Raw genomic sequence first — 16,265 nt, 5'->3', positions numbered from 1 at the left:
ATTCCAATAAATACTAGTTCTTTACCCTTGCTTTGTCTCAGCTAAATCGAGGATGCGATAAATAAATGTAAAGTAGAAAAACAAACAAGTTAAAAAGACTGTGAGATAGCCGCTACCAATTTTCAATATAGACAAAACAGTGCGGCAATACTATTATAATATATCAAAACAATACACTGGAAAAATACTAAACTATATTGAATATCGATAAAATATGTCAGATTGTCAACCAAAGCACCTAAAATTGCTAGAAATGTTTGACTAAATGATGTTTGCATTAATGAAAACATTTATTATCCATTTAATAGACATTTGGAGCGACAGTTTGATTAAATATAATATTCTACAGAAACTTTTCATCTTGCCATTTATTATGCTTACATTGCAATCGGTATAGTACTTTACACTTTCTTGTTTGAACAAGAGAGTACTTCAACAAATTAATTTAGCGAAAAAGAAAACAATTTAAGGCACATAATTTTCGCTGTTTTGAGAAAAATATATGTGCAAAACTACATACTATAAAGGTAAATGGCTGACATCTAGAAATTACACTAAATTTATTTTCAAGGTGTGATTCATTAGATGAAGTTCGACTAAATGATTAAAACACGAATATAAATATTTGTATTACGTTAATGCGAATTTAACTCAGCTCTCTCAAATATTCATTACACTTTTAATCGCTTTGAATGCACTCTAAAAAGTGAATTCAATGGGAAACAGAAATTGAATGCAGACTTGATAACACACAGATTGGCAATTTGCGATGTTGAAGAGCGCTTTTCAGTCAATTGCATTCAATGAGCAAATCGAAAGATTGCAATCGAATTTATGCACCTGATGCCTTTAGGTTAAAAGAGTTTGATAGCTTTTCGACTAGCAAAAATAGTGTGTTATAGTTACTAAAAAAGTATTTCCGATTCATATGTTAAAACATTCTCGTCATAGATTAGAGAAATAAACAATCTGGAGAAACCCTAAATAATTGGCTGTCAATAACAGCCATGCAAAATATGTATTAATTTATTAAATAAATAAATAAATTTGTAGACAACTTAAGGCAAATTCTTTGATCTCACAATCCAGTTGAATTATGGTTGATTATTTTAGAAAACATTGATTCTAGGATTAACCATGTAACAGGTGACTTGAAGTCGAACATACACGACTGCAGCTTTCTTTCTTGTTGCTGAACATGAGAATGCGAGGAGCCATTGAAAATGTCATCAGCTGAATAGCCGTGTGATTGATTTTTAATTAAAAATACATATTTATTTAATTTTAATTAAGTTGATTGACTTTGCACGAGAGGCAACCACAGAAACAGAAACAGACACAGAGACAGACGTGGCAAAGAGACGCGGCGCGATTGTGGCTGCAACAAATATTTAGCAAATTTCCATTTATAAATGTAATAAATTCGTTTATTTTGCGTTTATTTGCAGGCAACTGGAAATGGGAAACGGAAACGGACTCAAAAGGCATGCACCACCAATAATAATAATCAGCTGCGTCAGCCGCAAACTTGATGCTTTGCAGCTTGTCCTCGGGGGAGGCATAAAGCGACGCTCCACGTTCCATCTTTGCGGGGTAAGTTGTGGTGTGAGTTTGAGTTGTTGGCATTGGGGCTTGCCTCGTCCGAAAGTTTTGTGATTTGCTTTGATTTGGCAAGGCAGGCACGCATCATTGACGAGCCGTGGGGCACAGTTACAGTTGGAGATACAGATACATGCCGCATCGAGTCATTAATTTCAATTTTGGCCAGAGCACGACCGAGCAACAGAAGCAGCAGCAGCAGCAGCCTGATATGATTGAAGGGTTCTGCTCTTAGTTGTTCAGAGACAAAAATTATTTATTTACAAGCATTTCGGGTTTGCGTGCCACAGCAGCAGGAAAAGGAACAACTTCAACCACGTTCCGAAGCAGCTTCTGTGCCAAGAGAGAGAGAGAGAGCCTTGCAGTCATTTTGGCCAAATAAACAATAAATTAAATTGCCACATTTGATTGCAGGCTGCCAGAGGGGAAAGAAGGAATGGGAGGAGAACGAGAAGGAGAGGGAGCACAGCCTACGTCAAACTTGTGGAGGCCAAGCAAAGTATTTGATATGCCCCATGTGGCATGCGTCAGTTGCCTAAATGACTAAATGTATGGCTATACATTATGCAGGCTGCTCTGCTCTGCTCTGCCACAGTCATAACATAAATTTACTCTCCCCCCCGCAGTTGTTGTCTCTTCTTTTCTCATTCCTACTCAAAGTTACGATCGTTATTACGCATTTATTTAAAAATATCATCAAAAAGAAATGCAATCGAATGCGACTGCGAATTTCGAATTCAATTGTGAATCTCGTATTCGAATATGTAGGAAAACCGCAGCCTGAGGCCAGCACTCGACGTGCCTCGCAAGATTTATGGGGCGAAAGGACATTTTTCATGCTGCGAAATGCAAAACGCACAAAACGTTCATTGAAAACACATTTCCAGAAGCCAACAGCAGCAGCAGCCAAATAGCTGGCAGCAAACATAGATTCGAATTGGGAAATTCAATAAAGCATTACGTAATATTGCCAAGTTACACACACACACTTATACACACATACATACATGCAGTCGCACACACTCTTGTAATGCAAGGCTAGCCATGTGAGTGCAATAATTTACAACATTTTAATCGAATTAGATGCAGCCAGAGACAACTTTAGAGAGGACCAAAAGAGGGAGACTAAAAGGCGGCGGCTTGAGTGAGCGGCCAAAAAGCAAAATGCATTTTAAGTGTTGCAAGCGGGAAGAGAAGGGAAGGGATGATAAGGGAAGGGAAGTCAGGCAACTGGCATTTGCTGCAAGTGCCAGCGGCTAAAGCCATAAGACAAAAAGAAATTATACAAACACATACACACACACACACACTCTGCGCAAAAAAGAAGCAGCGAAGCGATGCGATTTTATTTTGAACATGTGCCAACAAATGTTTGTTGCCATTATTCTTGTTATTGCTGCAACTTATTGTTGTTGCTGTAGCTTACTGGTAACGTTGTTGCCATTGTTTTATTGTTAGCTTAACTTTTGACTAGCTAAACTTGTGCCACGCCCTGTGAAATTTAATAAAACTCCTTTTAGCTAAAATAACAGCGCGAACAATTTAATGTTGTACGTTTTTAGAGTTTTTTAATGCATATTCTATGTATTATGAAATAGTAATTTGCTTGCTTATATTAATGAAACGTAAGTGGAGGCAACTAGAAAGAAACTAAATTATCGGTTAGCATTAGTAAGTCGATAGGCACTTAGCTATCGATACAAGTAATCGGAAGAAGTAGTAGCGGCAGCAATCAGTTGTTCCGAAGACAATCGTTAGCAAAAAGCAGTATTTACCAAATTTAACAAAGCTTAATTTTGAGCTATAACATATATTTTCAATTTATCCCATATAACAAATAATCCAAGGGTAAGGGTAACTAAGAAACAGTTCAATTGTTGGAAATTGTTTATGCTAAACATAGATTATGCTAAATGTCTTAATAATATAGATTGTGATTGATTTTAGTAGTATTTTTCACGCATAAAATAATTTCCTTATTCATACGAATTCAAAGTAGGTACAAATATAAAATTACTCCATGAAAAATTTAACCTCTTCTTGCTTTCTTCTCAATGACTTCTTATTTAATAGTCTAAAATCATTTTAAACCAAATAATCCTCATTGAATTTCTGCCACTTTCTCGTTGCTTCTCCTCTCCTTTTTATAAATGATTATTTTGTTTTTATTATTAAAAGCATAGGTCAAAATTAAATTGATGTCATCACAAACTAAACTCAATATTCCTTTCTTTTAATTATATAAATGCATTTTAAATTCAGAACCTCTTGAATTTCTCTCACTTTAGATTGTGCACAACTAATTACTTTAATATTATTTTGTACGCCCTTTTACAAGCCAACTTACAGCTCAACTCAATTAACAACTTTAATGCTAATTTGCATTTAATATGCGCACACCAAAAAAAAAAGGAAGAAAAAAAAACTTATTCTCGGGAGAGTCAAAAACTTGCCAAAAAAAAAAAAAAAAATGAGCGGAAAGCCGCAGCAAGGCGAAAGCACATGAAACGTCGTAAATTCCAGGCAATAAATTTCTATTTGTTTTGTATTGTAGCCAGTTTTTATTTGACTTGCTGCTGCAACGAGTCAGCAGCAGCGGCACAGCAGCCAGCAAAAATGCCACATTGCAGTTATGTTGCCAGTTATGCTGCTTTTGGCTGCATTCACAGCGCTGCTCCCCACAAAATGAGGCACACACATAAAGTGGGAGAGAAAGAGACAGAGAGAGAGGGAGAGGGAGAGGTAAAATGAAATGTCAGTTTATGCAACAACCGCCCCATTTGTTATTATATTATTATTAAGTATACGGCAAGTATGCCAGCATATTTCATTGTTGACATTCAGTAACATTTATTGGGCAGCTGCACGAAAGAAAATGTGAGGCGCGGGCTTTAGTTGTTTATGCTGATGATGTAGTAGTTTTTGAGTTTTCGAATGAATTCACTACACTTTGGATCCGATTGACTGTGGATGTTATGAATAATATTGCAGGTGATACCCATTTGTTATAGCAGTGGGCGTGGCAGAGGGCTGATTGGCTGCAATAAAATTGAAATATGGCCGGGAAGAGGAAGAGGAGACACCGAATGTCTGTCGTGAGCGTGTGTCGTGAGCGCTTAGCGGATCTTGTGGCAGGCGATTGGCACCCGCCTCGCCCCTCCTCGACCGCCCCACCCCGCATGCGAGTATGTCAAAGCAATCATTTGTAATGTGGCTCAATCTAGCTCGTGCCACATCGATTTTTTATGGCAAGTGACTGCGAGACAAAAGTTATTAGCAGCCAGTTGACACTAAGTGACAGCAGCATAGCTAAGTGGCGTTGAGCTTGCCGCAAAATGTAGCAAGCAAGCAAGTGTCACGTGGGTTAAGTCTTGAAATTGAGTTCAGTCTTAAGTCGACTTATTAGCCCAACCGAAAGTGCGGCACGTTTAAAGTGGCCAGTGAACTTTTTCGCCTTGCCCCAAAAAGTATGCTACGAAATATTTCATAAAAGCAGCGCGACGCGACGCGATGTTGTAAAATGTTGCAAATGACATGCAAGCGTTGCATTATGAATGTTATTATAAAATCTTTCCACCAGCACAAAGAGAGAGACACACACACACACACACACATCCCACATGCCAGAGTGGAGGGACATGCGTGTAAAGTGTCAAAGTGCGCGGACGCGTTTTTTAGATACTCCGATAGTGCACCGAGGTGTTTGAGCAGTATTTATAGCCTGCAAATATAAAAAACATTACCAAACGCTACTCGGCAAGTAGAGAAACTCACTCTGCATCATACTTCTGCCGCTCGAGCCCAGGCGGCCGGAGTTTTGGTTGTTTTAGACCGGCGGCCCAAGCGCGGCCCGTGGGTCCGGGTAGGAGAGGGGCAGAGATACACCATCTCTCGCTCAGTTGAGTAAGTCATTCACTGTCCTTCTCTTGCAAATCTCTTCTTTGTTGTTTTCACTGGTGTCCACTGCACTTTACATCTTTTGCAATCGCGTTGCACTCTGGCAGCTGTCAGTCGATCAGCTGGTGGTAGTGCTGGTCAGCGGTTGCGGATTGCAGCCGGTGGAGCTAAATAATCAGCTGACTGGTGAGCATAGCGAAGAGCCAAACCACAGCATATACGACCCAGAACAGAGACACGAACCAAAGGGAGGCAAGAAACGCGGCATACTTTCAGGGGCAACAGAAAGTGCTGCATAGCGGAAGGTCCTCACTCAAATTAGCGCTTGCCATAGTAGAATCGTGAGCTAAAGGTCGTGGATCTGACCAACTACCAACCTCTGCCGTGTAACGGCGCTCAAAAAACAGAGGCCCTGGTGACCGAGTCGGGGCGGTATAACCTCCTCCGACAAAAGTCGTAGGAAATTCTCGGCCAACGCTGGACTGCTTGGTGGAGCGCTAACAATTTGGTTAGAGACCGATATTGCTCGCCATGAGCAATATTGAGACGAGTGAGGTGGAAGCTGAGTTGCTGGCAAAGTTCCTCAAGCTTCCAAGAATCGCAAGGTCGCCTCAGAGCGGAGGACCTGCATCTGCGCCCCCAAAGGTGGATGAGCTGGTATTTAGCTTTGATGCAGCCGAAGAAGCGGCAACGCCCAAAAGAGCCCGAGATCAGAGTCCTGGTGTCTCATTGGAAGCGGTGCCAAAGAAGATAAGAATTCAGAGAAGCCTTATTGAGGCGGTAGAAGAGCTGGGCGAGTTGATCGATGGTCTGATCAAGACATTTACGCCCAGAGAAGTGCGACACGTCACCCAGACGAACAAAAATACGTTCGCACGCATCAAAACGGTGCAGATCGAGATTGCATCAAGTTTGCAGCTGGCGGCAGTAGAGACAGGGGCCCAGGTGACTGCAGAGGCACTGGATAAGATCTCGCATAGCGTTCGTAGCTTGTCGACGCAGACCTCCCCGAGAAAAGCGGCTACTACTGTTGAAGGCAAACAAAGCAGTGGTCCTTCCATGAAGCGCATAAGCACACAACGTAGAGATCCTACGGAGAGGAAGGAAACAGAGAAGAAAAGCCTGGGTCAGGACACAGAAGGTGGCACCACTTCAAAAAAGCCACCAAGAAGACGCAGAAGGCCGGACGCCATCATTATACAGCCCACGGACGGGATTTCATATAGCGAAGTGCTCAAATTGGTGACGCGTAGCGACGACAGCAAGCTGCAGAACGTCGGTGAGCAAGTAAGGCGGGTGAGGAAAACTGCCGGCGACGGGCTCATACTTGAACTTGGCAAGAACTCCAATCCTTCTATGCTGCGAATAAGAGATGAACTAAGCGAAGCGCTTGGCCGGAAAGCCAGAGTGAGAGCACTATCTCATGAAACCATCCTAGAGATTAGGGATATAGACTGTCTGGTCTCTAAAGAAGACGTGCTGGTAGCCTGCAAAAGACTAAGCCAAGCTAACCTGGAGTTAAGTGCCATCAAAGCACTAAGGACTGGTTTTGACGGTATGCAGCTGGCAATTGTTAGTCTGCCGAAGGAGGCTGCAGCAACTATACTGCAGAATGGTAAAATTCGGATAGGCTGGACAAGCTGTAGAGTCAGAGAGAGGTCTGAGAGACCAGAAAAGAAGAGGTGCTACAAATGCTTGGAGTTTGGACATATTGCCAAGTTCTGTAAGAGCATGATCGACCGCTCTGGGTGCTGCCTAAAATGCGGAGCAGCGGGCCATAAAGCGGTGTTTTGCAAAAATGCTGCTAGATGCTTCATATGTGCAGACGCTGGTAAAGATGATACCGGGCACTACGCAGGAAGTAGTCACTGCCCTCTAAAAGGTACTAGCGGGGTCATGCGGGGGCCAAAATGACTCAAAGGCTCCTGCAGCTGAACCTAAACCACTGCTTGGCGGCCCAAGAGCTACTGAAGCAGACGGTTCGGGAGTTAAAGGTGGACGCGGCCTTGTTGAGCGAGCCATATAGAAAAATACAGAGCCCAAGCTACGTCGAGGACGCGGATGGAAAGGCGTCAATTTGGATATGTGGACTGGAACAGCCCCAGCTTACGGATGTACGCGCGTCGAGTGGTTTCGTGCGGGCTAGATGGGGAAACCAGTGGCTATACAGCTGCTATCTGGCACCCAGCCTCACCTTCCCACGCTTCGCGGCCATCATGGAGGAGTTAGCACATGACATAAGGGGGAAGCCACAGGTGATCATCGCTGGCGATTTCAATGCCTGGGCAGAAGAATGGGGTAGCACCCGGACAAACGCCCGAGGACAAGCAGTACTGGAAGCCTTTGCCTCATCAGACCTAGCTCTCTTGAACTATGGCAACCAGAACACTTTCACCAGAGCAGGCACTGGATCGGTTATAGATCTAGCATTCGCTAGCGGCCCAATTGCTAGATCAGCGAAATGGGCCGTTTGCGATGCCTATACTGCTAGTGACCACAAGGCGATCACAATTGACCTGAACCTCTCTGAGCCACAGCGTGGAAACTGGCCACACGTCGGAAGTGCTTACAAAGTAGATACTTTGGACCCGGAAGCCTTCGCTGGATCCTTCGTAGTTCCAGAATTGGGCGACAACGCAGAGGTAAGCGCCGAGCTGCTCATGCGTTCAATCAAGGATGCCTGCGAGGCTAGTATGGCGGTGCGTAGACCGTGCAAAAGGTACCACGTACCAGTATACTGGTGGAACGAGGAGATCGCAAACGTAAGAAGGCAATGCATAAGATCGCGAAGGATCCTGCAACGATCAAGAGGCAGAGCCGACTTCGAAGCAAGAAGACTGGAGTATGCGGCTAATCGTAGGCTGCTGAAAAAGTCCATTCTAAGTAGTAAGAAGGAGAAATTCTTAGAACTATGCGACGAAGCCGAGACAGATATCTGGGGAATGGCCTACAAACTGGTTCTGAAAAGACTTAAGCCAAACGTCTCATCAGTGCCCAGAGAAGAGGTCGTCCTTGATAGCATAGTGGATGCGCTGTTCACGGGCTCCTTCACTGTCCCCTCAGTCGAAGATCACGTAGAGCCACAGCTCTACACGGAGGTACCGGATGTGACAGTAGACGAAGTGCTGCGAGCAGCGGCAAAAATCAAGGACTCCAAGTCTCCTGGACCAGACGCGATTCCAAACCGGGTGCTGAAGATGGCTATCAGGCTCAACCCGGATTGCTTTGTAGAAGTGTTTGGGAAGTGTCTGAGACAAGGAGTCTTCCCCCGCCCATGGAAGTTGCAGAACCTGGTGTTGATCCCAAAGCCGAACAAGCCACTTGATTCGCCGTCGTCCTACCGACCGATTTGCTTGCTTGATACAGCAGGCAAAATATTGGAGAGGCTGGTGAGCCATAGACTAGAGGAATCTATCCGTCAAGCAGGAGATCTCTCACCCATGCAATACGGATTCAGAAAGGAGCACTCAACAGTAGACGCTATCTCACACGTAGCAGACATTGCAAGAAGAGCCATCGCAGGCAGCAGATGGCGTGGTGGTGCTAAGGAGTATTGTATTGTAATGACTCTTGACGTTAAGAACGCCTTTAACTCTGCAAAATGGAGCTGCATTATTGAGGCCTTAAGGCGGTTCAACACTCCGAGCTACTTAATGGGAATATTAGAAGACTATTTTAGGAAGCGCATCCTGATGTATAGAACGGAAAACGGAACAAAATCGTTTAATATCACTGGAGGAGTTCCGCAAGGATCCGTGTTGGGCCCGCTGCTATGGAACACCATGTACGACGGCATACTGCGCCTTGAAGTTCCAGAGAGGGTAACAATTGTAGGATTTGCAGACGATGTGGCCTTAGTGGTGACAGCTAAACACTTGGGCGACGCTGAGCTACTTTGTAGCGCAGCAGTAGCCACTGTCAAGGACTGGCTTGCGACAGTGGGGCTGCAATTAGCTGACCACAAAACAGAAGCGGTCCTTATAAGCAGTCGTAAAATCGTCGAAGTGGCTCACATAAACCTTGGTCGGACATCCATAGTGTCGAGCCGAGCCATCAAGTACCTAGGCGTCCTAATCGACACGAGGCTAAGCTTCCGCGAACACCTGGAGTATGCTGGAAAGAGAGCCGCTGTCGTAGGGCAGGCCTTGAGCAGAATAATGATAAATACGCGCGGCCCCAAGCAAGGACGGCGCCTTCTTCTGCAAAATGTGGTTCGAGCAACAATGCTCTACGGCGCTCCAGTATGGGTGCAAGCAATGGAGGTAAAGGCGTACAGGAGGAAGATGCAGTCAACCTATCGACTCTGCGCGTTGCGGGTCTGTAGTGGCTTCAGAACCATCTCGGACGACGCCGCTTTAGCCTTAGCAGGCATGATGCCACTGGACATACTGGCGCTAGAGATGTCCAATAGCTACAGGCATAAAAGGGAGAATAGGCTGGAAGGCGAACACAACGCGCCGTCCTATTTTAAAGCAGAGTGCCTAAGGAAATGGCAGGAAAAGTGGGACCTATCTGGCAAGGGCCGCTGGACCCATGCCCTAATCCCAAACATAGGTAAATGGGTCAGCAGGAAATTCGGCTTCGTCAACTTCCACCTGACACAGATTCTGAGTGGGCACGGCTGCTTCCGCAGCTATCTGTATAGATTTGGACACGAAAGTGACCCGATGTGCTTCTGGTGCCACCCCGAAGTCGAAGAAACGGCGGAGCACATCTTAGTGTGCTGTCGGCGCTTTTCTTGCGAGCGACGAGAGCTTGAAAGAGCAATAGGATGTAGTGTCACAACGGCCTCTGTTGTGAACCGTATGATGGAGAAAGAAGAGTACTGGTCAGCGGTATGCAGCTATGCAGAGAAAGTGACCACCACACTACGGACTCTAGAGAGGGAACGTACCCGCAGGCGAAGTGGAGGGGAGTGAGCTCCCGTCAAGGTCTCGTGAAGCAATACCTCACGGCAGTACCACGAGAATCCCCTTGGCAGTTTATCTTTCTTTCTTTCCTTCTATCTTTTATCCACTACTTTAATTTATGTTACATTTACTATTATATCTAGTTTATACCGAATAAAAAAAAAAACATCCCACATGCCACATGCCACACGGTTGCACTATTTGTATGCATTTAAACGACTCTATTTACCACAAAATGGCTGGCCAGGAACAACAATAACAGCAGCTGCAACAACTGCATGCCAGCAAACAATGCTGCACGATAATAATAATAATAAAAATAATAATAATGATAGCAGCAACAACAACAACAACAATAGCAATAGCAGCAGCGTCAGTTTAAAAGGCAAGCGATGTAAGGACTACAATAAAATCACGCTGCCCGCAAATACAATTTTTAGTGGGCGTATTGTTCTCCGAGTGTGTGTGAGTGTGTGTGTGTGTGTGTGTGTGTGTGTGCACTTTACAGCTATTTAAAATTTAAATAATAGCAAAAAACCACACGAAATAATAATAAATCATAGGAAATAAATGCTCCCTCTTTTACTCGCCAGAGTATTGTGAATGTGTGTGTGTGTGTGTGTGTGTGTGTGTGTGAGTGGTATATGTGTGTGTGTGTGTGTGTAACGCTCGTGTTGATTTAATAGCCGCGGTCACAAGCATTATGGCATGTTCATGATTGCCAAGCGGCTGCTCTACATCTTCCCCTCGCCGCGCCTCTGTCTTTCTCATGCAAAGCTACCAAAAAATACGTGACCAGCTTTGCCCAGAGCCTTGTATTCGCCCCCCCCTTTACCTCCTCCTTCCCACTCAGCTCTGCTGCCTGTGGCCATTATAATATGTAACGCTGTCGGCTTTTTGGTGTTTCTCCACTTTTTGTATGTAAATTCGCTTTTAGCGTTATTTCGCATATGCGCTGCTGTTTTTCATTATTTATTGTTGTATTTAAACAGATTACGTATACGCCGCATGTGTGTGTGTTGTATTGTGTGTTAGCCTTGTGGCACACCTAACCACCTATTGCTTCAGACTGCAACTGATGATGGTCACAAATTGAAAGTTGAGCAAGTGAGAACATATTACGCAAGCTTTTCCAAGAAACTCAGAATTATGTGCGTGGACTGAAATCATTATAAAACTTTATAGCTTCCGGACTTGCCATAGATATCATTTTTTGTTCTTTTAGTTTATTTTCATATAGAAACTTTAAAGAGAACATATTCAGGGCAAACCTCAAGCTCAGATTATGAGAACAGTCTGCTCGAAATAAAATACTGAACTGAAATAAAATATTGAACTGAAATAAAATACTGGACTTAAGTACAACAAATATTTCCACGTCTCTTCAAATACCGTCACGAAGAATTCATCAAATAGTGCTTCATGCTATATTTCGAATGTAGTACTATATTTATAGTATTTTTGTATATTCATTTGATATAATTGTAGAATATAGTTTTATTTAAAAAATTAAGTAGCAATAGATCAAATTAATTTGAAATCAACAATCTTATTATGATTTCATTAAGAATTCTTTTCAACACTCCTGCAAAAAAAACCAAAAGAATACAATACAAATGTATCTAATGAATTTTGTTATAATTCCGAATTAATGCAAACCTTAACAATGGCAAGTTCCATATGAAAACTTGCAGCAAATGTTAAACGTAAATATGAGGAAGCATAAAAGGAATAAAGAGCAAACGAAGTAGAAACAAGAGAAATGTTGCATGCATAGCGGACATTTTGGGAGCTTTAGCGTTCTGCACTTGTGCATAACTACAATAGCCAAAAGAGAGAGAGAGAGAGAATAAACTAAAGAAAGTAAAAGAAACGTGAATAAAGTAGAATAAAATGCAATGCAAAATGGCTCCCAAAAAATTTAAAAAAAAATAAATAAAAAACAACAGAAGAAGCGACAAGGCGCAACGTAAAGTTAAAATAAAGCAGAGAAGTGGCCAAAAAGGGGGGAGGGTGTGTGTATGCGTGTCTACGTGCCAAACGAGCTACCCCAGCTAAAAAAGATGTAGGTAAACGGTATTAATGTGAGCCACACACACATACACACACACACATAGAACCGTAGGGCAGCAGTTGGCAAGCGTAACAGAAATAGCTGCAATGCGACTTTTTCGCCGTATACTATATAATATTTTTTTTTCTGCTTTTTTTTGGCTCCTTATGTCGACACATGCACGTGCAACTTACACTCGTGTAAGTCTGTGTGCAACTGTGCAAAAGTGTGTGTTTGTGTGTGTCTTAAGTTGCTGTAGTCAAATATTGAAGCAAAAATCGAAATGGAGCAATTGAAACTTTTCATTTGGCCTGTTGCACACTTACTGAACATTCAACTCTCCCCTCTCTATCTCCCTCTTGGTCGAGCTTTTAACTTATGAGCTGCTGTCTTAGGACACCAGCCCTATCACCTTCCCTTCATGCTGCTCTCCTCTTCCTGGCCACTCAACTCTATTCGCTTTTGTGGCGCGTTGGCAATTGCCGGAGGCATGAAGAGGAGGCTCTTGAGCGTCATCAACACATCGTGTACGTGACTTTGCTAACAAAAATTAACAATTTCATTAGTGGGCAACCGGTTTGCAGCCCAAAAGGATCAGCCCAAAGGATACAACACATTCTTGACGTAGTGTCAGCACAAAAACGAAAAAAAAAGAAACAAAAACAACAGCAAAAAGAATTGAAAGAGAAATAGAGGAAAAAAATGCTGCCACTTATCAAACAGACGCTATATAGACACACACACACATACACTTCCTCTTCCTGTCTGCCAAGTGAGACTCTGTGTGTGTGTCAAAACTAACGAACCGCGTCGACATGCCACGCCCACGCTGCAGTCATTTACAATACATCTAAAAAGGCACTGCGTGCTGTACGTGCATCAAGTGTGCTTCAAATGCACTTCATTGCCTCCGACACACACACACACACATAAGTGCTGAGGTGTATGTGTGTGTTTGAACAAAGTACATGAAATCGCAGAAGAGGCAAAAAAAAGTGTTAAAAAACACACACACATACTATAAAGTAGACATCAAAAAGCGCTGGCTCAGACGACGCTTCATCAGTCAGAGAGAGAAATTCGAAAAAAGGACAAAAAAAAAAAGGATTACAAAGGCAGCTTGGCGAAACAATTGGCCGAAAGTAGTTTAAGCCAAAGTCAGAGTTAAAGTTTTGGATTAGCTCACACTCAATGGAAGAAGTCATGCTCCTCGCAATTCACTTGACATCCACTTAGCATTTAATTCGCAGACACTCGCATCTTTATGATAGGCTCCCTTGAGTACACATCTTACATCAGTTAAAACGTGCCTCAGAAAGGACGCAATGCAGTCGAATTTCCTCCTCCTCCATTTCAGCCCCATCCCCTTCTCAGCCAAACCTTTCCTCTCATGTGTACTGAGCATTCAAGTAAATCTGTCAAACAGCAAATACGAAATGCGAAATACAAATACAAACACAAATACCAAGTACAAAGCGCAAGTAAATAATAAAATCAACTTGAGAAAATTCCGTTGGGTTGTGTGCTTGAAAATTGATTTTCATTTTATTTTCCCTTCGATGTTGTTCTTGTTGTATTCTTCAGATACTCGAAGAACAAAGAGAGCACGGCACCGTTGGATGCTGACTGGCAATCGCATATATTTCGGGTAAATATGTACACAACAAAACTGGTAAGCTAACTCCAGATGAAGTGTCGAAATTTTGTTTGAGCGATCTGCAACCACTTGGTCGAAAGAGTTCTTAAAATTATTTAAAAAATACTGTGAAATATGAACAGCAGGTACTTGCACAAAAAGGATATCTAATTCAGTTTAAAACATGTATGAAACTTTAGTCAAGTATGCTCGACTGTGCCGCCATTTTTAATAAATGCAAAACAGTGCGGTATTATTCTTAAAATACTATATACATTTGAAATATACTGAAAAATTCAAAATATGTCAGATTATCAATCAAAGCAACTATGAAATTGTAATAGTAACATAACGAAAGATATATTTAGTATATCTTTATACTATTACATTTAACATACTTCAGGTTGCCTACCAAATCAAGTAAGAAATAGAAATAGAAAATATATCAAAATAGTAAATAACTTATGAGCTTTTAATACAATTTTAATAACTTAAAACTCAAATATGAAATTGATTCTATATAGAATAGCAGACATTGAATTCTTTTTTACTAAATTAAATCTCGTTTTTAGATGTCCGAATTTCTAGTTAAAGAGCACATCCAAATTTATTATCATTAATATAATGAATTGTTTAGACTACCATTAAATTGATTCGACACAAATGATTACAATTAAAATTTATACGCAGAATGTTAGAAATATGATTGCAATCTATTACAGATATAAAAATTATATGATAGATTATTGTTAAAATCCAGCAGCAAATGAAACAAAATAATAATTTAGGTGCAAAAAGTTAGTCAAAATGGCAACTAAAGTGAATTCGGTTGTTGGGCTTAACACATAGAAAATCAGAAGCAGAAGAAATACTACTAAATCAATAAAAGTTTCAATGGCTTAATACCAAATCGAATGCGCCGGAAAGAGTCCTTCGACGCCTGTCAATGCCATTGGCGACAGTCGCTAAGTCCTCGCTAAGCTCTTGAAAATATGCCGATATCTTTTTTTCCCTCTCACTACTTCTTCCTCTTCATCATCGTTTTGTTGGTATTTTTCTGGTTTTTTTTTTGTCATTTTTGCAGTCGTTGCCGGCATTTTATTGACTTACTTTTCGAGTGGCATTGGCGAAAGTTTTGCAACTGTTTCGCAACTTTTATTATTACGATGTCTGTGCGAGTGTGCACTGTACAGGTTGCACTCAGCCGACTAGTAGACTTTTTAACTGGAATAAAATATATACACACTCGTATTTCACGATTACAAATGAGATTTATTTGCCATTTCCGGCAGCATTAGCGGAAGTGCAGTACTAACTCGAGTGTGCGACCATAAAAATGCCAAAGAAAACAGAAAAAAAAACAGAAACAGAATGCCTTTCGCCTCTTTACCCTCTCTCTTTCTCTCTATCCCACCCCGTGGACTTTACAAACAACATTTGCTGCATTTTTGTCGCATTAACCAACACTTTTCCTTTGCTCTTTTCGTTCAGCAGGGCGAGAAGTTGTCAACGCAAAATGGCGCGCCACAGAACCACGCCTAATGTGCATTTGATGCCCAGATACCCCAATGCCCAGATGCTCAGATGAGCGGAGGAGCTGCATCACAGCGGCTGCCATTGAAAAATTATCATGTGGACAACTAAATGGTTCACTTCCGGCGCAGCAATGGAAGGAGGAGGAGAACACCGTCACATCAGAGGCATCAGGTGCAGCAAATGATTTTGCATAAAAACTAAACCCAAGCTTTGGGGTCAATTTTTTTGAATCAATCTTTTATCATGGTCATGGTACGGTGCGACCGGATGATGGTTCACAACGACCGTGATTTTTAAACTGGTCGGTGGGACTTTCGTCCGTTTGTAACGCCATTTGTCAACGATTTATCATCGAATCAGCCAGCTCCGATGTCATTATTTATGATCCCTAATGGGCCGCCGAGTTGAACTATTTATCGCTCAATCAACCATCTGCAATGTCCAGTGATAGCCGCGCCATCAATTAACTATTAATAAAAGCCAATGTTAAATATATTTTCAATAATCAAATTTAAACACTTAACGAGTTTTCCTTCTTTTACAATTTAGTAAGTGAACTAAAGTTGAAGTAAATTCTTGAATATTTATATAATGAATTTGTAAAATTAAATTGTCACACATCAATCTATATGTC

General features: G+C 42.0%; 1 long non-coding RNA gene across 4 annotated transcripts in view; it reads left to right on the top strand.

Annotated features, from left to right (window-relative positions):
• The window catches only part of LOC133842371 (uncharacterized), a 45,766-nt gene extending 29,541 nt beyond the window's left edge, over positions 1-16,225 (top strand). The window contains exons 3-4 of one of the 4 annotated variants that reach the window (XR_009894392.1): positions 1,449-1,593; positions 15,590-16,225. This is a non-coding gene — a long non-coding RNA (uncharacterized LOC133842371). Of the gene's footprint in view, positions 1-1,448; positions 3,319-15,586 lie in introns of those variants that run through there. The other 3 variants (XR_009894390.1, XR_009894391.1, XR_009894389.1) reach the window with 3 other exon arrangements.
• Positions 16,226-16,265: the final 40 nt, after the last annotated feature.

Source organism: Drosophila sulfurigaster, chromosome 3 (genome assembly GCF_023558435.1).
Source record: "Drosophila sulfurigaster albostrigata strain 15112-1811.04 chromosome 3, ASM2355843v2, whole genome shotgun sequence".
Taxonomy (NCBI): Eukaryota; Metazoa; Arthropoda; class Insecta; order Diptera; family Drosophilidae; genus Drosophila; species Drosophila sulfurigaster.
This window is presented reverse-complemented; position numbering and strand designations above follow the sequence as displayed.